The sequence below is a fragment of the Anser anser genome (assembly GCF_964211835.1).
Source record: "Anser anser genome assembly, chromosome: 1".
In the NCBI taxonomy this organism is placed as follows: domain Eukaryota; kingdom Metazoa; phylum Chordata; class Aves; order Anseriformes; family Anatidae; genus Anser; species Anser anser.
Genome location: NC_139720.1, coordinates 190,007,997 through 190,031,234, shown reverse-complemented (window position 1 = coordinate 190,031,234; position 23,238 = coordinate 190,007,997). Strand labels below are relative to the sequence as shown.

General features: G+C 44.7%; 1 protein-coding gene across 6 annotated transcripts in view; it reads left to right on the top strand.

Annotated features, from left to right (window-relative positions):
• MTUS2 (microtubule associated scaffold protein 2) overlaps positions 1-23,238 on the top strand; it is a 298,437-nt gene that overhangs the window by 198,498 nt on the left and 76,701 nt on the right. The window lies entirely within an intron of this gene.

The window sequence follows — 23,238 nt, the reverse complement described above, 5'->3', positions numbered from 1 at the left end:
TTTCTGGGGAAAGAAAATGAATAGAGGGCACTGGTCAACCCAGCAGCATCTTCATTTATGTTAAATTCATTACCTACTGCCACTTAGGTCACAAAGAAATCGAATGCTGAGTACTGGCATTTCTGCAGTAGGAAACCTTCTCTGTCTCCTATAAGAGTCTCCTTTGACCCGGGGGCTGACCTCGGTAACATTGCTCCAAAGCTGTGCTATTACCCATACATTTAAATGTCAGGCACTAGACCCCAAATGGCTTGAGATACTTGTCTACACTTAATGGAGAGGAGGAGCTTTTAAAGCACTTCTCAGAGCAAATACAACTTTAACATCTGTGTTATCACAGTAGTGTGATGCCATAGCAGTGTACCTGCCCTTTCAAAATAAACAATATATTTCTTAAAAAAAATATATATATATCTTGGAGATGCTCTCAGGCTACATTTCCCTGCTGAAGAAGAGGAAAAAAAAATTAAAAAATAGAAGTTTCTTTTGCAGTAAAAGCAGCTGTGATTTTCACATACCCACCTGCCTTCAGAGCCCAGGAGCATAAGAGAAACACCAAGCGCATGTGGTGGGCCTGTCAGATTGTGCCACCATGGACGGGAAGGAAACTCTGCAGAGCCAGCAAAGCTACATGGGAGTCTGCCAGGCAGATCTGCCACTTGTGCTCTCCTGAGGCCTCTGCTGTTCATTAGCAGTGCTAAGAGCTATCGAACTTATCGTCAAGAGCACAGGGCTTTGAAGACTTTTTCCTGCAACTGAAGTACTATGGAAATCACTTGAATTACAATTTTCCAGTAGGCAAAGCTCTGGCTTAATATTTCTGCACTTGTCTAGTACAGACACTGTTAATTAGATGCACCTGCAGTACAAAAGGCATTATATGTGTTAGTATAAAACATTACAGACCATACTTCTGACTGTACTTTATGTCTCCTTAACTTAATTCCAACTCACCCGCCCACACCCAAATATATATACACTTTCTTAATCCTGTTAATAAGTTCAGGTATCTTCAAAAAATTCACTGGGATTTAAAATTGTACAAAATGAGAAGCTCTCCTACTTCAATAAGCCATGTACTAAGTATATGATTAAAAAGCTTTCATTTAAGTAGTCCCTTCAAGGTCTTAACTACAGGAGAATTCATACAGAGGTGAAATTAATAGGATATTCCTTGTTAATCCTGCAGTTCAGTTTTCACATGTCAGAGGTGGACAAGTGAATTTATCTTCAAAGGTCCTAATTAGGGGGAAAAACATCGGCAAGGGTGCATGTAATTACGTCTCTTTGGAACATCAAAACCTTGCTTCTTAAAAATGATGGATTTAGAAACATGACCTTACAAATAGAGACTTCTTGCAAAATTAAGTTACCTCTTCCCTCCCCAGTCAAAGCCCAAAATCCAACCAAGTGCCCAAACCCTTAAAAGACCATGGCCTGGAAGCACTGAATGGTCCCAGGGGGCCCTCATGGATGTGAATATGACAGAACGCAGAGTCCCAATTCACCAACTATGATTTCGAGTTCAAGTTACTGCCTACTAATCATTGCCTAATTTGAAACGACCTGAATCCCTCACATCCTGGCCATGCATTTTGTAGGCAGGGAGCCTCAGGGTTTTCAACTCTGCTGCGGGTTGCTGAAAGCAAGCAGAATCAAACGAGGCCTTCCCACTTGTTTTTAAATAACATTCACTGAGTGCTTTATGAGTAACTAAATATTATTCATGACAAATCTTGAACACCTTTGGTATTCAGATTTGGGTAAAGCCTGGTAGGTAGTTTTAAACAGCCAGCTCCAAAGGGAATTGCATCTCCTTTTGACAGAGCTGGAATGATCCTGAAGGACCTTAAGGCCAGTCCAACCAAGCCAACGTCTGATGTCCTGAACTTACTGTTCAGGCCAGGTGCAGGACAGCCCAATCTACACAGCCGTGCTCTCCTCTCATAAATCATGTCCCTTCAGAGAGGATGCTGTGCTATCTCCTGCTCATGTGGCTGTTACCAGGTAACGTAAGCAGAGGTTGTTATAAGGGCTGTGGAAGGTTGATCTGCCCTTGGTTCAGTGACAAGCCGAGGGAGCCCAGGTGGCACGTACTCACCCTTCTCCTCTCCTCCTGACTGGGGACACAGGAAAAGGATGACGATATACATCCTAATTTCACTACAGACCATCAGCTACAAACCATTAGCCTCCTCTCCTACTGAATTCAAAGTTTTGAAAAAGGGAACGTTTCTCTCAAGATAGTTGGTTTGTGTGAATGACGCTTGGTTGTCTATGCCTGACAATGTCCTAACAAGTTAACACACTGTCCTGACTAAAGCACCATCCAAGTTATTTTCAGAGAGGCCTTAAAGTATTGTTCTGACACAAAAGAATTAGGATGCTCCACTTAGGCATGTTAACGGGGAATGGCTTTGCTGTCTTAAAAATGAAGAATTGTAAAATTGCGGGAAATTGCTGACACTGAATGCTTGTAATAGACTAGAGAGGTCTTTTACATACGGACGTGTTATTTTAGAACATCAAATCCTTTATCAAGTTTACCAGTCATTTTAGTAATAGTGTCAGTGTCCAACCCTAAAGAAGTTTTTAACTGCATGGCTTGGTACTATATCACATTAAAACAGATGATGCAGTTATGTGTCCAGCCTGGCAGCAACTTGCCCACTGATGCAGAAGACCAGGAAAGGTTTAATGACCTTTTTGTAACTTGTGTAATTTCAATGCCAGCAGCTAATACTAGTCCAAGAAACTGTGATGTTTTTGCCAGTGCCCCTAGATGTATTCATTAGTCTCTAGGAGTAAGAGTTATAGCCACAAATCCCCTCTGGCACCCTAAAGTATCTTCAATTCAGCATCCTTTGACTTAAGAGTAACTATAGCTTTAGTATAAAAGTAGCAGATATAATGATGTAAGCCAACGACATAGATTAACATGGCTCCTCCTGACAGAAGCCACTTGCTTGGAGAAGACTCCCCAAATCCAGGGCGCGTGGTGGGAGCCTGAAGGTGCTGCAGTCAGAGGGGGAATTTCATGTCTGCCTGTCCAGGCTGAGTTTGGTCTCCGAGCTATAGATTTCCATCTCCCAAGTAATCAGACTGGTGTCTTCCATACTTACAAACCCAGTAAAGAAAGTATGTCGAGAGCATAAATGGTAATATAATGCAATCAATTATATTACAGTCGTCTGAGCAAATAGTGGTGTATGGTCATTATTTGAAAGCCTGGCCTTGGAAATCAGGGTTCTTTGTTCATTATTCCCCTTTCACTGTTCTACTCCTGGCTCTACGCTTATAACTCTGTGGAAATCACTTCTACATGCTTCAGTTAAATGGGTTTACATGTTCTTACTTATTAGTGTCATTTATTAAATAAAGAGAAGCTACTAACTTGAAGATTGCTACTACCAGTCAGTAAAATTTGAATAGGAAGGGAAAAAGGAACTGTAGAAGGATCAAATGAACAAAATTTTTGATATTTTAAAAAGTAATAAATAAATAAATGTTTTTGTTCTATAAAAGCACTGGCAACTTTTAAGAACTACATCTTCTATGTATCCTCTGTAGGTTTCAACACAATTTTGATTTTATAAACTCTTAAGAGCTTTCATTTTGTGAAATAAATGCAATTTAACATCTGTTTTCTGCAAAATACTACGTACCAACTGGCTTAGATGATTTCAGTGCACAGAAATATAGCTAAAACACTTTGCAAAACTTATTTAACTGGGTAACTGGGTCATAGCACTTAGTGCTGCTGACTTGTAAAATAACTGAATTTTGCTCAAAAGCATCTATTCAAGGCATTTCTTTTGCAAAGATGAGGAAAATTTGTAATAGGTCACACTGAAAAATGAACACAGTCTTCATGGATAATGCCATTTGTAAAAGACACCTGTTTTGCATGTGGTTTTCTCTCTCGTTTTTGAAAGGCAGATTTACTTCCAGGCTTCTCATGATTGAAAATATTTATTTTTAAAAAATTTAGTGTGATCAAATCAGTTAAGATGTTTTGCAAGGAAAACAATGCTTAATCAGCAGAGCTCTACAAGTCAAGCTTATTTTTGGAGACTTAAAAGTCAATATAGTCAGTGCCTGTGGAAAAATAAAGCTGTCCACTGAAACTTGCTTCCTGACTGCTGAAACTCTGGAATATATAATGATTTTTCTCAGAAGCTTATTTTTACAATAGATTTTTTCCTATATGACATCTAAAATAAAGAAAAATACATCTCAAGACATGAGCCAGCACAGAGCAGCACAGTGCATGTTGCACATTACTTCCAAAGAAGCTCATGAAAGTTAACTGAGAAAAGCAGGTTCTCATATGCTATCCAGAAGTAAACAAATGCTTGCAGTGGATATTGCCTACCTGAACTTCAGTAAGGCCTTCGACACTGACCCCAGTAAGATCCTCATAGAGATGCTGTTGAAGTATGGGCTGGATGAGCAGATCACAGAATCACAGAATCGTCTAGGTTGGAAGAGACCTCCAAGATCACCGAGTCCAACCTCTGTCCTAACACTAACAAGTCCTACACTAAACCATATCACTAAGGGCTACATCTAAGCGTCTTTTAAAGACCTCCAGGGATAGTGACTCAACCACTTCCCTGGGCAGCCCATTCCAATGCCTGATGGTGAGGTGAGTCAAAAAATGGCTGAATGACGTGGCCCCAGGGGTTTTGGTCAATGGTGCAAAGTCTATTTGGAGGCCAGTGACAAGCAGAGTGCCACATGGGTCAATATTGGGTCCAGTCCTGTCTAACACCTTCACCAGATGACCTCCAGAAGTCAACCTTAACCATTCTGTGATTCTGTGAAGTGACATTTCTTGAAAAGTTCATACTGCTAGAAGGAAAATTTCCAGTAGAAAAGTTCAAGTAGATGAAAAAAGTTGAAAACATCTAATGGTCCAACACCTCTCATTTGTACTTAGGAGATATACCACTGTAGGAGATATACCAGGGTGAAGGGGCAGGAAAATGTGCCCACTGTGGAAGCTTTTGCTGTTCTTGGCCTGAGGAGTGGTGGACATTTTGTTTCAGAAATCAGGCCCTGATTCTCATTTTTAAAAGACTTGAGAGTGGCTCTATGCACCTCCACTCCACGTGCTGCTGCAGTCTGTGGTCTTCAAGAACAGGACAGAGCTGTGAGGCCAGGATCAGTCTTGGTTGCTATTGGGGCCCATCTCACCTCTCTGCCCCCAAAGGAAACACGGAGGAACAGCTTGTAAGTCTCCCATCTTCCCATGCTTCAGCTGGGGCTTCATAGGTTTCACTTGACATGCAAGCACTCAGTCCTGCCCCTTGCATTTCCATGGGGAATTAGGCAGCTTCTTGGACATGAGTGATGAGGGTTCCTCAGCCTCTTTCCTTGCCCACTAGAGCAGAGGGGATCATCTCCACCAGGATGGATGACTGCACCTACTGAGGCCACCAGGGGTGTTGGAGAAGAGGGCTCGAATGGTTCAGGTCAGCCAGACTAACTCAAGCTGTTCTACAAAAGGTGGGCAAATATTTTTCTTGAGCAGCATGTTGTTCATGAGGATGTGAATGGCTGATCTGAGCAGCATATGTTTTTCCCTGACTGTCTCCAAAGCACAGTGCAGCTTTGGTGTCTGGCCCCACTTTTCTCCCCCAACCAAAGCACTGCTCAGCATTCACGGGAGGTTCTGTTCAGCTGCTTCGGGCCTTCATACTCTGAAATGGAGACATCTGTTGGTTTGAATCTCCTTCTGGGCTGAGAGGGTGATTAAGTCTACTGTGTGCTGAATTTGAATGTGAATTGAAATAGGAGTTAAGTTCCTAAACAGCTTTGAGGATCTGTGCCTGGGCTCATAAAATTCAATTAATTAATGACTAACTGGAGACCCTCTAGGGATCTTCCATCTTAGAGGTTTCAGTATAGCATCTCCCCTCCTGGGCCCATACCGCATGCTCTGAAGGCATTGTTATGCCAAAGGAAGGAGGCAGACACATTTACTAACTCTTTAATCTATCACAATTCCATGTAAACTGTAGCACACATGTTATTGTGGCTTGGCAGGGAGGATCAAGACCGGGTGCTACCAGACGTTACACACTGGCAATGGTTAGGGCATTGCTTAACCTCTCCTAGTCTGGTGACCTGTGGCATCCAGCATGGATTGCTAAAGCTGATGGACATTAATTAACATTACTGAAATGCCATTAACGTTTTTACCAGGGATTATACCCCTTTTAACTTTCCAAATATGGCACTCCACACCAGTGTTCAAAAAAAATTAGAAGCAGCAATTCCTGGAAAGAGGCAGTTATTGATGATATAATGCCCACAAGTGTCAGCAGATGTTATTCCTTATAAAAAGGCATGTGGCTCTAATTTGGCACTTCTTGCCATCAGGAGGAACTTCTTGCAGAGCAGATGTCACTTCCAATCCTATCTTTCAGGGGTGCCTGTGCCCTGTTAAAAATGGCATATCAATTTAGAAGTAGGCATGGTGCCACTGGAGCAGATGGTTATGAGCACAAGTTGTGTTATAGAACTGGTGTTTGCAGAAATGTGGATGCTGGGAATGAAGTCCTACCCAGGAACATCAAAATGTTCTTACCCAGGAAAAATTCCTTCTACGTAGATTGATACGTGCTAATTAATGCTTTAGTACTGGTAGAAATGGATGTTGTCAGTACTACCTTTATGGTTTTTCAAGCTTTTGGGCAACCATTGGTGATCCCAGGGGCCATTTTGGCATCTGAGGGCATAGGAGCATAGATGTGTCCTTGGGAAAAATGCTACCTATGCTTGATGTTACTTCAACAGCTCTGCAGTGCCTGGGAACTGTTGCAGTGTGGAAGACTGCTCTGATGGGCAACGAGGAGGAGAGATGGTTCTGGACCTGCATTCACCCATCTCCTCTGTAAGGCAGTGTATCACCCTCTACCAGCCAAATATCTGAAACAAAACTGTGCTTCTGTCCTGAATAGCATGTGCTTTTTCTCTTGCTTTGAAGTCAACGCTCCAGTTGCCCTCATTGGGATAAAATACAGTATTTCTTAGAAATACAGCCTTCATGAAAAAGTTCATTTCAGTAAATTTACTAAATGTGATTTTTAAAATGTTGCTTTTTAGATAAAGCTACTTCTTTTCTCTCCCAAAATGAACCTGCTGAGATGAATTTAAATGTTAAATTGATACGTAATATGTTCTTCTTAACTTGTATCTTCAAGTAGAGTTTCCAAAAGCATGATGAGTATTTTACTGCCTTGAAGTGTACCTCTGGCATTAAGAACCAGCCCTTCCTATAACTAATTGACAGACTTCGGTGATTAAACAATAAATCAGGTTACTCTTATCTGATATGATTGAAGTCTTCATCCATATGTCTAGAAGCTTACAGCAGATGTTTCTCTCTTCTCAGTTAGACAAGGAAACATTTCCCCCATATGCAGTCCTGTTGCATCAGCTTCTCACGGTACCATACAAGATACTTCACCGTGGTATACATGATATGGGATGTTTCTTGTCACTCTGATCAGAGCTGTATGCTGAAGAAGGAAAGTTTTTAGGAATGTTCTGGTTATGAATGACCTTCTTATTCTGTACTTTTTACCTGTGACAATTCAGCTCTAAGGTGTGCCAAGAGATGGCCCTTTCAGAATGTGATTTTTCAGGCCCATTTTAAAATGTCTGCATACTGCAGGTATCCTTGGAGGCATTCCAATAACCTTATGTTACCATTTCTGACAAATATTATGATTGACCAGCAAAACATTTTGCTGCCTTCACTTTATACTCTGTGGGGCTTTGATTAACCAGCCACACAAATGAGCGCAGCTAGCCAAGCAGCTGTGCAATCAGCCAGCGCTAGGCAAAGCTACCAGCAACATATGGTGAAATTTTACTCCATAATAGAATACTCATCTTGCCTAGTGGAGTTGTAACATTTCCCAAGAGCCCCAATAAGATGTGTTGAGTAATCCAAAGTGTGGCACGGTCAGCAAATTGTCTGCAGTTTCCACTAACAGACAAAGAAATTTTATTTTGTGGTGAAATTTTCACCTTACCCAATGAAGCCTATAGCACTTCAGCAGGGAGCAGCATGTAACTCCACTCAAGTAAGAGATCGACTTAACTGGCTCCTAAAATATGTATTTTAATTGGTGAGATGAGATGAATAAGTTAGTATTAATACAAGGAGGTGCATCAGCAGAAGGCTGTATTTTTACTATCTATTATGTATGAAGGACACTGAAGATAGGTGAGTGCCTCAAAAAATAATCTAGATTTCAAAAACTCAGAGTCATCAAAAACAGTAAAACTTGTAAAGGTGGGAATTTCAGTTCCATGTCAACACAGAGAATTAGATTATCCATTTTGTTTATTTCTACCGAGTCGATTATAGAAGTGCCACAAAGCTCGATTGTTTCTACCACATTGTTGCAGACCAGCAGCTATAGGATTTGATCCACACAGTGGATGAAACCAGTGCAGGCATGAAAAATCGTCCTCTTACCTTCTGTGCCATGAAGAATTGGTCATATTTATGGTGAAAGAACAAAAAGAAGGGTAAATATTTATTCACGTAAACATAAATTTTATCTGTTAGCTTAAGTCAAAATATTACTCTTCTGAACTTGCCTTTCATCAGCTTTACAGACAGTGGACTCTTCAAATACATTTTGATTAATGGAAGTGGGGCTAAATTTTGGGAAATATCTATGTTCAAACTGCAACCTAAAACCATGTTTCTTGGCTCCAGGGCCAGCTGTGCTGGCAAACAGGGAGGGCCTGGACATCTCCTGGTCCCTTGCCCTGTTCTTTGCAGTGTGGGTGTTGCTGGCGCTGCTTTTACTCTCTCCAGGAAAAGCTGCTACAGAGGGAGTTAGCCTAAGCAGCACCAGGATTCAGCCAACATCACTAAGCCCTCTATTATTTAGCAGAGTAGACACAGCCCACAGATGAACCCTCAGCTAAAGGCCGTGTCTGCAGAGGCATCCTGCTGTGAGTAGGGCTGCTGGTGCTACCTGGGCGGTGCACCTTCCAGTTGAGTTGGGAAGGCACAGCCCAAAGGGGTGTCACTAATCATCAGTGCTGGTGGGATTCATCTGAACAGCTCAAGGGATCATGAGATATGGAGAGGCACCATGCTCCTTCCCTTGATGTTGAAGGGGCTGTCTCAGAGGTACTCATCTGCACTGCAGAGACCCAAAGCCATCCGAAGCTCAGGGAAATGGTTCCTGTCCTGACAGGCACTGCAGATTTGGCTCCTTATTTCAGTGGCAGTTATCAAGCTCAAAATTCACAATGCAAGTTTCTGTTGAATGCTAAGACTTCTGAAAAAATCAGCTTTTATAAACACACGTGGGCTTGAACAAGCCTTCTCTAAAATAAATATGATAAGGAAGGTTATTGCTAAGACACCTTTGTCTGAGCTAAAAATATGCAATGGGAAAGAAAATAATTTGAGGTAAGTAAGCTAGGTTTAAGGATTATGTGAACATCAGTCCTCATACACCTCCTTTTTCTGGATAGAAAAGAAACATCACCAGCTTCTTCCTGATCTATTGCCCATTTGGCCTTGTGTATTGGGAAATACCAGGCACTGGCTCTCAGCAAAGACAAAATGACAAATTAACTGGCTAGTAATCTCATCTACTATCATAACTTCATAACAGCACAGTAAGCCCTAAGGACTAATGATCACACTGTACCACTTGGTCAATAGCATTGTTTCAGAGCTGTACATTCACTTGTGTCTGTTGATGATTACACTGCGAAGCATTATATTGAAATTTACAGTGTTGAGCTTTAAAACAGTAACCCTCTGTCCTGGTTCCAGTTAGGACAGAGTTAAGTAGCTCATAGTAGCTGGTAGGGTGCTATGTTTTGGATTAGGATGAGAAGAGCGCTGATAACATGCTGATGTTTTAATTGTTGCAGAGCAGTGTTTACACCAGGCCAAGGACTTTTCGGCTTCTTGCTCTGTCCTGCCAGCGAGCAGGCTGGGGGTGCAGCAGGAGCTGGGAGGGGACAGACCCAGGACAGCTGACCCAAACTGGCCAAAGGGGTATTCCATACCATCTGACGTCATGCTAAACAATATATAGGGGTGGCTGGCCGGGGTGGGGGGCCGGCTGCTCGGGGATAGGCTGGGCATCGGTCAGCGGGTGGTGAGCAATTGCATTGTGCATCACTTGTTTTCTTACACATTATTATTGTTAATACTATTACCATTATCACTATTATTATTATTATTGTTATTATTATTTTCCTGTCTTAATAAACTGTCTTTATCTCAACTCACAGGCTTCACTTTCCCGTTTCTCTCCCCCATCCCAGAGAGGGAGGGGGGAGGGTGAGCGAACGGCTGTGTGGTGTTTAGCTGCCAGCCGGGTTAAACCACAACAGTCTTTTTGGCGCCCAACGTGGGGCCCGAAGGGTTGAGATATCGACAAATCTGACCAGAGTGTGTTAAACTAAAATTGGTATAAGTATTGGACCTGCTTAATAGTTGCTAGTCACGATGTTGATTGCCTTAATCTCCAGTCTGCTGTACCTGTATTCCAAATTGAGTTTTATGGTGCGTTACTTTCTGTATGTGCTCCCTGTTGCACTGTTTATCCTTTCCGGGCCCTGGTTTAAGATTGTTATGGTACTGTGCGGTGTAACAATGGCTTATGAAATGATGAAATATCTGGTCACGACTTTAACCTGGTATTTGTACTCAGCACTGACGTCGACTCTATACTTTGGAACCCATATCTCGGAAACTATTAGCAATTACACCTATTGCCTGTTTTCGTTAGGGAGCCAATCTGTGAAGGGGACAGGGGAAGACATGTTTCCCTACCTGTTCACTCTCCCTTTCTCCTTCACCACCACCCTCTTATCCCCCGAGTTAGTTACGGTGGTTCTCCGAGATGTTGAATATCCTTGGGATACTCAGACCAGCCTGCTCTTGTTGTTATGTCTCCTGAATGCGCTTCAGATTTTGTGGAGGGTTAAACAACTACTTAGGAATCTCATCCGGAGATCTGTCTTGAGGCGGGATAGTTGCGAGTGGCAGGGAGTGTGGGAGGATATGGGCAGGTTTCTAGAGCAGTGGTCACCTCCAGTGTTTTGGACATTCACCCCTGAACAACTGCAAAATCCTAAAAAGCTGGCAGAATGCTTGAAAAAAAGGTGTCATGACTCTGGCAGTTCCAAAGTGACACAAATCACTGTAGCGTGCTGGGGTCTGGCTTGTGCCTATCGAGCTGCAATTGATGCTACTATCAACCTAGCTCCAGCTCCTGCAGCCATTCCAGCTGCAGCTCCTGCAGCCGCTCCAGTTCCAGCTCCTGCAGCTACTCCAGCTCCAGCTCCTGCAGCCGCTCCAGCTCCTGCAGCCGCTCCAGTTCCAGCTCCTGCAGCTACTCCAGCTCCAGCCCCTGCAGCCGCTCCAGCTCCTGCAGCTGCCCCAGCTCCTGCAGCTGCCCCAGCTCGTGCAGCTGCCCCAGCTCGTGCAGCTGCTCCCACTCCTGTGGCTGGGTCAGAGAAACGAGCTGTAGCAGTGCAAGTTGACCCCGCAGAGGGTATCCCAACCCCTGTGGCAGACCCTGTGTCTGGGTCAGAGAAACGAGCTGTAGCAGTGCAAGTTGACCCCGCAGAGGGTATTCCAAGCCCTGTGGCAGACCCTGTGTCTGGGTCAGAGAAACGAGCTGTAGCAGTGCAAGTTGACCCCGCAGAGGGTATTCCAACCCCTGTGGCAGACCCTGTGGCTGGGTCAGAGAAACGAGCTGTAGCAGTGCAAGTTGCCCCTGTAGACAAGGTGAAAAAATGGTATAGAGGCTCAGGTCGTTTAAAACGCAGACAGTCTTCTGCTAAGTCTGGGCGTAGTGAAGACGAGGCTGGGCCATCAAAGGTGCAGGAGACTGAAGATGAGGATGAGGATGGCGAAAAATCAACAGTAACTACCCGGACTCCATACCAGCCATCAAAGGTGCAGGAGACTGAAGATGAGGATGAGGATGTCGGAAAATCAACAGTAACTACCCGGACTCTACACCGGCCATCAAAGGTGCAGGAGACTGAAGATGAGGATGAGGATGTCGAAAAATCAACAGTAATTACCCGGACTCTATACCAGCGTGAGCTACGAGATGTGCGAAAAGATTTTGGTCGCTGTATAGGCGAGCAGCTTGTCACCTGGCTGCTCCGGTGCTGGGACACGGGAGCCAATTATGTGGAATTGGAGGGCAAGGAAGCCAGGCGGCTGGGATCCCTTGCTAGGGACGCATGCATTGACAAAGCAATTGGAGATGGAGCACAATCTCGCAGCCTCTGGAGGCGTCTCCTGTCAGCTGTGAAGGAAAGGTATCTCTTCAAGGAAGAACTTGTATGTTTACCAAGCAAATGGACCACCATGGAGAAGGGAATTCAGTACCTGAGGGAATTGGCCGTACGGGAAGTAATTTATAAGGACCTAGACGACGCACAAACATCCGCAGATCCAGATGCAGTCCGGTGTACACCACCCATGTGGCGGAAGTTTGTACGGAGTGCCCCATCATCATATGCCAACTCATTGGCAATACTAGCCTGGAAAACGGAGGAGAATCCCACAGTGAATGAAGTGACTAAAATACTCCGGCAGTACGAAGGAAATCTCTCCTCTTCCCTAAAGGCCTGTGTCTCAGCTGTGGAGAAACTCTCTGAAGAGGTCCACCAACTTAAAGAGAATTTATCTTCCCCTCCACCTGAACGAACCAGTGTCCACCAGCTAAAAGAGAATGCTTTAGAGAAACTTTCTGAAAAGATCCACCAACTTGAAGAAAGATTATCTTCCCCTTCACCTGAACGAACCAGTGTCCACCAGCTAAAAGAGAATGCTTTGGAGAAACTTTCTGAAAAGATCCACCAACTTGAAGAAAGATTATCTTCCCCTTCACCTGAACGAACTAGTGTCCACCAGCTAAAAGAGAATACCTTGGAGAAACTTTCTGAAGAGATCCACCAACTTAAAGAGAGTTTATTTTCCTCCCCACCTGTACAAACCAGTGTCTCAGCTATTAGGGGTAAACGTTCATCTATGCAAGGAAGACAATATGGTGGGCACACACACCGCGCCACCCTGTGGTTTTACCTACGTGACCATGGAGAGGACATGAGAAAATGGGATGGAAAATCTACTGCGACCCTAGAGGCACGGGTACGTGAATTGCAAAGGAAAACAATTGGGAAAAAGGAGTTCTCTGAAAGGTTTGCTGCTCCAACTTCCAGCAGGCAGTCCTTTAAACACAGAAATGAAGATTCTGACCAGGACTAGAGGGGCCCTGCCTCCAGCCAGGGGGAGGAAAGGGACAATCGAGTTTATTGGACTGTGTGGATTCGATGGCCTGGCACGTCAGACGCACAGAAGTATAAGGCTTTGGTAGACACCGGTGCACAATGTACTCTAATGCCATCAAGCTATAAAGGGCCAGAGCCCATCTGTATTTATGGTGTGACGGGGGGATCCCAGCAGTTAACTGTATTGGAGGCTGAAGTGAGTCTAACCGGTAATGAGTGGCAAAAGCACCGTATTGTGACTGGCCCAGATGCTCCGTGCATCCTTGGCATAGACTATCTTAGAAGAGGATATTTCAAGGACCCAAAAGGGTTCCGCTGGGCTTTTGGCATAGCTGCTTTGGAGACAGAGGACATTAAACAGTTGTCTACCTTGCCTGGTCTCTCAGAGGACCCTTCTGTTGTGGGGTTGCTGAGGGTTGAAGAACAGCAAGTGCCGATCGCTACCACAACTGTGCACCGGCGGCAATATCGCACCAACCGAGACTCCCTGAGTCCCATCCATAAGCTAATTCGTCAACTGGAGAGCCAAGGAGTGATCAGCAAGACTCATTCACCTTTTAATAGTCCCATATGGCCAGTGCGAAAGTCTAATGGTGAGTGGAGACTAACAGTGGACTATCGTGGCCTGAACGAAGTCACGCCACCACTGAGTGCTGCAGTGCCGGACATGCTAGAACTCCAGTATGAACTGGAATCAAAGGCAGCCAAGTGGTATGCCACAATTGATATCGCTAATGCATTTTTCTCCATCCCTCTAGCAGCACAGTGCAGGCCACAGTTTGCTTTCACTTGGAGGGGAGTCCAATATACTTGGAATCGGCTGCCCCAGGGGTGGAAACACAGCCCTACCATTTGCCATGGACTGATCCAGTCTGCGCTGGAGCAGGGGGAAGCTCCTGAACACCTGCAGTACATCGATGACATCATTGTGTGGGGTGACACTGCAGAAGAAGTTTTCGAGAAAGGGAAGAAAATAGTCCAAATCCTTCTGAAGGCCGGTTTTGCCATAAAACAGAATAAAGTTAAAGGACCTGCACGAGAGATCCAGTTTTTAGGAATAAAATGGCAGGATGGACGCCGTCAAATCCCAATGGATGTGATCAACAAAATAACAGCTATGTCTCCACCAACCAGCAAAAAAGAAACACAAACTTTCCTAGGTGTCGTGGGGTTTTGGAGAATGCATATTCCAAATTACAGTCTGATTGTAAACCCGCTCTACCAAGTAACCCGTAAGAAGAATGCTTTTGAATGGGGCCCTGAGCAACGACAAGCCTTTGAACAAATTAAGCAGGAAATAGTTCATGCAGTAGCCCTCGGGCCAGTCCGAACAGGACCAGATGTAAAGAATGTGCTCTACACCGCAGCCGGAGAGAATGGTCCCACCTGGAGCCTCTGGCAGAAAGAACCTGGGGAAACTCGAGGTCGACCCCTGGGGTTTTGGAGTCGGGGATACAGAGGATCTGAAGCCCGCTATACTCCAACTGAAAAGGAGATATTGGCAGCATATGAAGGAGTTCGATCTGCTTCGGAAGTGGTCGGTACTGAAGCGCAGCTCCTCCTGGCACCCCGACTGCCGGTACTAGGCTGGATGTTCAAAGGAAGGGTCCCCTCTACGCATCATGCAACTGATGCTACATGGAGCAAGTGGGTTGCACTGATTACTCAGCGGGCTCGAATAGGAAACCCCAGTCGCCCAGGAATCTTGGAGGTGATTATGGACTGGCCAGAAGGCAAATACTTTGGGATATCACCAGAGGAGGAGGTGGTTCGTGCTGAAGAAGCCCCCCTGTACAACAAGCTACCGGAAAATGAGAAGAAATATGCCTTGTTCACTGACGGGTCCTGTCGTATTGTGGGAAAGCATCGGAGATGGAAAGCTGCTGTATGGAGTCCTACACGACGAGTTGCAGAAGCTGCTGAGGGAGAAGGTGAATCGAGTCAGTTTGCAGAAGTAAAAGCCATTCAGCTGGCTTTAGATATTGCTGAACGAGAAAAGTGGCCAGTTCTCTATCTCTATACTGATTCATGGATGGTAGCAAATGCCCTGTGGGGGTGGTTACAGCAATGGAAGCAGAACAACTGGCAGCGCAGGGGCAAGCCCATCTGGGCTGCGGCATTGTGGCAAGATATTGCTGCCCGGGTAGAGAACCTGGTTGTAAAGGTACGCCATGTAGATGCTCATGTGCCCAAGAATCGGGCTACTGAAGAACACCAAAACAACCAGCAGGTGGATCAGGCTGCTAAGATTGAAGTGGCTCAGGTGGACCTGGACTGGCAACATAAAGGTGAATTATTTATAGCCCGATGGGCCCATGACACCTCAGGCCATCAAGGTAGAGATGCAACCTACAGATGGGCTCGTGATCGAGGGGTGGACCTGACCATGGACACTATAGCACAGGTTATTCATGACTGTGAAACATGTGCTGCAATCAAGCAAGCCAAACGGTCAAAACCTCTTTGGTATGGAGGACGATGGCTGAAATATAAATATGGAGAGGCCTGGCAGATTGATTACATCACACTCCCTCAAACCCGCAACGGCAAGCGCCACGTACTTACAATGGTGGAAGCAACCACCGGATGGCTGGAAACATATCCTGTGCCCTATGCCACCGCCCGGAACACTATCCTGGGCCTTGAAAAGCAAGTCTTATGGCGACATGGCACCCCAGAGAGAATTGAGTCAGACAACGGGACTCATTTCCGAAACAACCTTATAGACACTTGGGCCAAAGAACATGGTATTGAGTGGGTGTATCACATCCCCTATCATGCACCAGCCTCTGGAAAAGTTGAACGATACAATGGACTGTTGAAGACTACACTGAAAGCAATGGGTGCTGGGACATTCAAAAATTGGGATACACATTTGGCAAAGGCCACCTGGTTAGTCAATACCAGGGGATCTGCCAACCGAGCTGGACCTGCCCAATCAAACCTGTTACGCACTGTAGAAGGGGATAAAGTTCCTGTAGTGCACGTAAGAAACATGCTGGGTAAAACAGTCTGGGCTACTCCTGCCTCAGGAAAAGGCAAACCCATTCGTGGAATTGCTTTTGCTCAGGGACCTGGATGCACTTGGTGGGTAATGCAAAAGAATGGGGAGGTCCGGTGTGTACCTCAAGGGGATTTGATACTGGGTGAGAATAGCCCATGAGTTGAATTGTAGTATGTTAATTATTATATAATAATGTATGTCATCACTACCATGATTGCTATATATCATAGATGAAAATGGTGATTAATTAGAATGTATTGGACAGAGTGTAACCTGAGCATGACATAAATGGTATGGAATAAGGGGTGGATATCTGTCCTGGTTCCAGTTAGGACAGAGTTAAGTAGCTCATAGTAGCTGGTAGGGTGCTATGTTTTGGATTAGGATGAGAAGAGCGCTGATAACATGCTGATGTTTTAATTGTTGCAGAGCAGTGTTTATACCAGGCCAAGGACTTTTCGGCTTCTTGCTCTGTCCTGCCAGCGAGCAGGCTGGGGGTGCAGCAGGAGCTGGGAGGGGACAGACCCAGGACAGCTGACCCAAACTGGCCAAAGGGGTATTCCATACCATCTGACGTCATGCTAAACAATATATAGGGGTGGCTGGCCGGGGTGGGGGGGCCGGCTGCTCGGGAATAGGCTGGGCATCGGTCAGCGGGTGGTGAGCAATTGCATTGTGCATCACTTGTTTTCTTACACATTATTATTGTTAATACTATTACCATTATCACTATTATTATTATTATTGTTATTATTATTTTCCTGTCTTAATAAACTGTCTTTATCTCAACTCACAGGCTTCACTTTCCCGTTTCTCTCCCCCATCCCAGAGAGGGAGGGGGGAGGGTGAGCGAACGGCTGTGTGGTGTTTAGCTGCCAGCCGGGTTAAACCACAACACCCTCATATCAGAGAAATAAAAAACTCAGCTGGCAAGCTGCAAACCTCGTAATCAATCTATAAAAATTACCATTTTACAGCTAAAAATTGGAAGTAAATAGCGGTCCTTGATTAAAGGATGGGCATATGTTACAATTGAGTGAAAAGTGTGTCTTGCATTTTTAGTTTTAAACATCGCATGATTATTCACAGTAGTTTAGACATTTTCCTTATCATAGTGTTACCCATGGCAGTGATTTAAAATTTCATTTTGAGCTTGTATTTGTGCTTGAAAACTGGGGCACAGAAGTGCAGCCTAGGAAAAAACAGCAACAACAACAATAACAAAACAGAGGAACAATACATCTCACTATTTTGCAGGCAAAAAAAATATATATAATTCTAGCCTCATTCATCATCAGGTTTTCCTGCTTGCTTTCTGTCTGTCTCTGCTGTTCCCTTGCTGTGTGAATTTGGAAAGCAGCTCAACTCTTTCGTCCTTTTGTTATTTGTAAAGCTCATTGAGTTCTGCGATTGGAAAGTGGTTTAAAAATGCTAAGTGGGGTCACCGCTGAAACAACTAGACATACCTTTGTTGTTATTAAACTTGGCGTCAAGTATTGTCCAAGGTTCTCTAAGATGGAAAAGGCTTGCTATTACTCTGGGTAAATGTCTGTGCTTCAGTCAACATTCATGATGCAACCACAGTTCCCAGTGTCTCGGGTGTGATTACAGCTGTGGTGGAGATCTAACAGCTCCAAGCCACATTTGACCTGCTATGAAGAGCTGGAAGCTTGCTGCGTTTCAAAAGGCTGCACATAGCAGCCCATGAGACAGGGAGCCACAGAAGCAGCTGTGCTCGCACTTTAATACTCTTTGGGGTCTGTTTCTCAGCAAAACAGAGACCCATAGGGATTGTCAGACAAGCTATTTTTCTAGAAAGGACCTAAGCCCCCCAACAGAAGGAGCTATTATTGCCATCGAGTGCAGGCAGGACAGCTGTGGCAGTGCAGCTCCAGAACGCAGCCCTTCATCTCTCTCTCCTCTCAGAGCAAGACCTGCCCATGCCACATGCTTTAATTCACATCTTGTCAAACACAGATTTCCCCCAAACCATGCTCCCACTGTTTTGCAGTCGTATTTATTATCATACCACATTTGACGCTTTTTTTTCCAATTTTGTAAGTAATTCCAGAAGAGGAATGGTTCCTGCTAGTGACACACACAAAAGAGCCTTCCTCTTCTTTCAGGGAAGTGGTTGAGTCACCGCCCCTGGAGATCTTCAAGAAACATGTGGATTTAGAGCTTGGTAGCATAGTTTAGTGGTGGACTAACTAGCTTAAAGGTTGGATTTACAAACTTAAAGGTTAGACTAGATGATCTTAGAGATCTTTTCCAACCTGAAGGATTCTATGATTCTATAATTCCAGGAGTGAGTAGCCCCTGAAGCAAGCTGCTTCAGGGTCAGATGCTGAAGGGGACAGTGGTGCATATGGACAGAGGGTGGCTCAAGACATCTGGGAACCCCTGGGATTTTGGTCATGGTTTTCTCTGAAACCATAGCCTACAACATGTTGCTGGCCCTGACTTCTGCATGTCTTCACTGGTATAACAGCATAGGGGATGAGTGGGTGCAGCTGGGACTCTCCAAAGTACTTGCAAGCCTTCAAAAACATTTTCTTCTTTCTTGTGTTTTTTGTTTGTTTGTTTGTGTGTTTTCCACAAGATGAAGAGTAGGATTCATTGACGCTCGTAGTGAGGAGGTGTTAAAAGTGAGACTGAAGGCCTTTGGCTCTAGCAGATCGTTAATGCTCTGTTAAATACTCTCCTACAAAGTCAGCAGTGCAGCTCTGCATAGAACACAGAGTCTGCAAAAATACAGGGCGATTTATGTAGGAGAACCTAAATGACTTGCCAGGTGTTTCAAAGGCAAGCAAGGAGTCTCCCCTGGTTCAGGTAAAATGCAAAAGTAGGGGAGTATGAAGGAAGAGGTACAATACGGGGGGGGGGGGGGGGGATGTGATCACCTGAAATCTGTTATGCACAGCACATCTGGTGTTTCTCTTCAGGCTCTTACTTAAAAAATAACAACTGTAAAGATTCTGGGAGGACTGATGCTACTGACTCACCTGCTGCAACTAACAGTGGAAAGCATTATCTCATGATGGACTGACAAGTACCACTTAATGAATAATCTTTCTGATTTATTTATTTTTTTTTTTGTGGATGTTGCCTACTTTGATTTCAACAAGGCTTTCAACACTGTCTCCCATAACCTCCTCATAGGCAAGCTCAGGAGATGCGGGATAAATGAGTGGACAGTGAGGTAGACTGAGGGACTGAGAACTGGCTGAATGGCAGAGCTCACAGGGTTGTGCTCAGTGGCTCAGTCTAGTTGGAGGGCTGTAGCTAGTGGTGTCCCCCAGGGGTAAGTACTGGGTCCAGTCTTATTCAACTTATTCATCAACGACCTGGATGATGGAACAGAGGGCACCCTCAGCAAGTTTGTGGATGGCACAAAACTGGGAGGAGTGGCTGATACTCCAGAGGGCTGTGCTGCAACCTAGCACTGCCAAGTCTACCACCAAACCATGTCCCTAAGCACCACATCTACATGTCTTTTGAATCCCTCCAGGAATCCAGGGATGGTGACTCAACCACTTCCCTGGGCAGCCTATTCCAATGCCTCACGACCCTTTCAGTAAAGAATTTTTTCCTAATATCCAACCTAAACCTCCCCTGGTGTAATTTGAGGCCATTTCCTCTCGTCCTATCACTAGTTGTTTGGGGGAAAATCCTGCCCCCCACTCTGCTACATCCTCCTTTGAGGTCATAGGGAGTGATAAGGCCTCCCGAGCCTCTTTTCCTCCAGGTTAAACAACCCCAGCTCCCTCAGCCGCTCCTCAGAAGACTTGTTCTCCAGACTCTTCCCCAGTTTTCTTGTCCTTGTTTGGACATGCTTCAGGGCCTCAATGTCCTTCTTGTACTGAGGGGCCCAAAACTGAACACAGTACTCAAGGTGCGGCCTCACCAGAGCCGAGTACAGGGGCACAATCACCTCCTTGGTACTGCTGGCCACACTATTTCTGATGCAAGCCAGGATGCTGTTGGCCTTCTTGGCCACCTGAGCACACTGCTGGCTCATATTCAGCCGCCTATTGACCAATACCTCCAGGTCCCTTTCCGCCAGGCAGCTTTCCAGCCACTCTTCCCCCAGCCTGTAATGTTGCATGGGGTAGTTGTGCCCCAACTGCAGGACCTGCACTTAGCCTTGTTGAACCTCAAACCAATTGAACCACTTCTTCCTTGTCATGCTTTTCCCCTGCTCCAGCATGGGTTTCTCTCCACGGGCTGCTGTCCTTCAGGATAAACCTGCTCCTGCAGGGCCTCTCCATGGGCCGCAGCCTCCTCCAGGCCACATCCACCTGCTCCACCGGGGGCTCCTCCACGGGCTGCAGCGTGGAGATCTGCTCCGTGTGGGACCCGTGGGCTGCAGGGGGACAGCCTGCTCCACCAGGGGCCTCTCCACGGGCCGCAGGGGAACTTGTGCTGCGTGCCTGGAGCACCTCCTGCCCTCCTGCTGCACTGACCTGGGGGGCTGTAGGGCTGCTTCTCTCAGTTTCTCACTCTTCTCACAGCTTCCATGCAGCATTTCTTACCCTGTCTTAAAAACATTCAGAGGTGCCCACCAGCCAGGCTACTGGGCTCTGTTTTGTCCCGGGCTGGTGGCCGCTGTAGCAGATGGAGCCAGCTGGAACCATCTGTGCCCAGCACAAGATGGCCCTGGCCTCTCCTCACAGAAGCCTCCCCTGCAGCCCCCAGCACCTGGCCACAGACACCCAATACAGCCATGCAGCTTGTCTTACAGAGCACGTTTTTTATCAAATGATCAAAAGCCAAATAGTTTTTTCCTCACTTTTTCCTCCTGGCATCTTACAGCAGGAGGTGTACAGGAGGCTCTCCAGGCCTGGGGGATTTCTGACTCGGGACCTGACCAAGTCCTGTTTATCAGCCTTCCCATCCACTCATTTCTTTAATCAGCAGACTTCGTACGCTGTGTTTTGGACAGCAGAGGTGTTTGTAGCTAGCTGCACTTCATCCTCAAGACCTAGAAAAGCTTTTTAGTTTTTATATTTTTCTTTGTAGGAGTTCGTGTAACTCCCCTTGGAAGCTCATTCTTCAGCAAGAGAATTGCAGATTTGTGAACTGAAACATTTTCTGTATAATAAATTTTACAGTAGAGAATAAAAGATATGCATATGAGGTTTCAATTAAAGAGCATTTGAACTGCATTTCTCTGCAAACAATAGGAATAATTTCCTCCTCAAGGTTAGCGTTTCTACAATTTAAACTTTAGAACAAAGAGCCAAGGAAATAAAAAAATATCTACATGTGGTGCTACCCAGGCCAACAGGGTGACTGCATATCCAAGAACAAGGAGTAACTCTGGAGGAGGATGCAAACAGACTGAGGGAGACACATTTGCTTTAAGATACCTTGTCTTTGTGCACAGCTGCGGAGAAGCCTTGGCCAGGCTGGACCAGCCTTTCTGCTGACATGACTTTGCTGAAGTCAGCAGTGTTTCATCAACAGACAACTGGGCACATGGTCTTTAATGGCTGTTTCACAGGTCAAAAATCTTTGTAATTTGGGTGTAAAACAACTGTCTGCTCTGCTGAGGAGTTGTTATGTGTACAGCAGTGTAAAGATGACAAATGTTTCAGGTTTTCCTGTTCCTGCACAGAGTACAGCAGTCTTTTGTTGAATTTTTAATGTGGCTTATTACTTGAGTAAAGGTCAAATGTTTTTTCTAGAAATCCATGTATCCTGCAGGTATAATACTTTAAATTATGACCTATTATAATACTTTAAATTATGACCTATATGCAAGCAGCCCTAAAGACAGAACAAAATTTAACACTGTTTTGTCAGAGCCAAAAGGTATATTCTTCCTTTGTCAGAAAAGAGGATTTCCTTTTCCAACCTGCACTTTTCTTCTAGTGGATTTTCAGTAAGAATAGCAAAAAAAAATCTCTTCTTTCTTGCACACATTTAAGAAGCCTATGTCTTAAAAATACTGGAAACTTGGACACGCCAATTATTTTAATAATGTTATCATTACCCTGCAGGCAACACCTAAACAGTATTGTGTTGTATTTTATCTTTTAAAATAATAGAAATAAAAATTATAACCCTTTTCTGAAATCCTATGTATTTCTTGCTACTATCTTTACTCATTTTCTCAAGTAAAATCTTCATCCTTCTGCAAATGTTCAGGTACAGACATACTGTAATTTTGCTCTTCTTAGGTTTCTACTCAATAGATAAAGAAAACACTCCAACTTTGCTTTTTTCAAATGTTAAGGAAAGATTGATTTCCTTATATCTACAAGAAGTCTAGGATGTGATTGTTCCCTAAATGGCAAATGCAGGAGGAAACCAAACCCGTAGAAAAAAGGTGTTGATAGAGGTCAATATAAGCTGGAAACCTTGGCAACCAAAAATTCAGTATGAGAATACGATTGAAGTGGATGTAAGATTTAAGGCAGAATTATTTTTTCAGTTTACTATTCAAATGTCTGAGTGTAATCTGAGGAAATGCTTGTGGGAAATCTTTCGTGGGTGGGAGAATTTGGTGCAACGCACCACTGAATCCTGCTATTGCTCTTTACTCTGAGAACTAGTAACATCCAAGTCTTCGGGTGAGGGTATAGGATGGCTTTTGTAGCATCTACAGAGCCCCAGAAAACTGCTACACCCACAGATTTAGAAAGTCCCTGATTTACTTAGGAGCCTTGCAGCCAGGTAACTATATGGAGCTAGCCTCAAAACAAGTTTTAATTTCCTGTTGGAGTCAGACTCCAACAGCTGCCAACACTTAGCATTTAAGTAAGTTGCTGGGAACTCTTTATTTCTATATAACTGTTTGTACTGGAGAAAATCCATGTAACTTAGTCCAAGTTGCAATGTGAATATGTTTTTGTAGATTATAATTGCTAGTACAAGCTTGGTCTGCATGCCACAGTTCACATACATTTTTTATG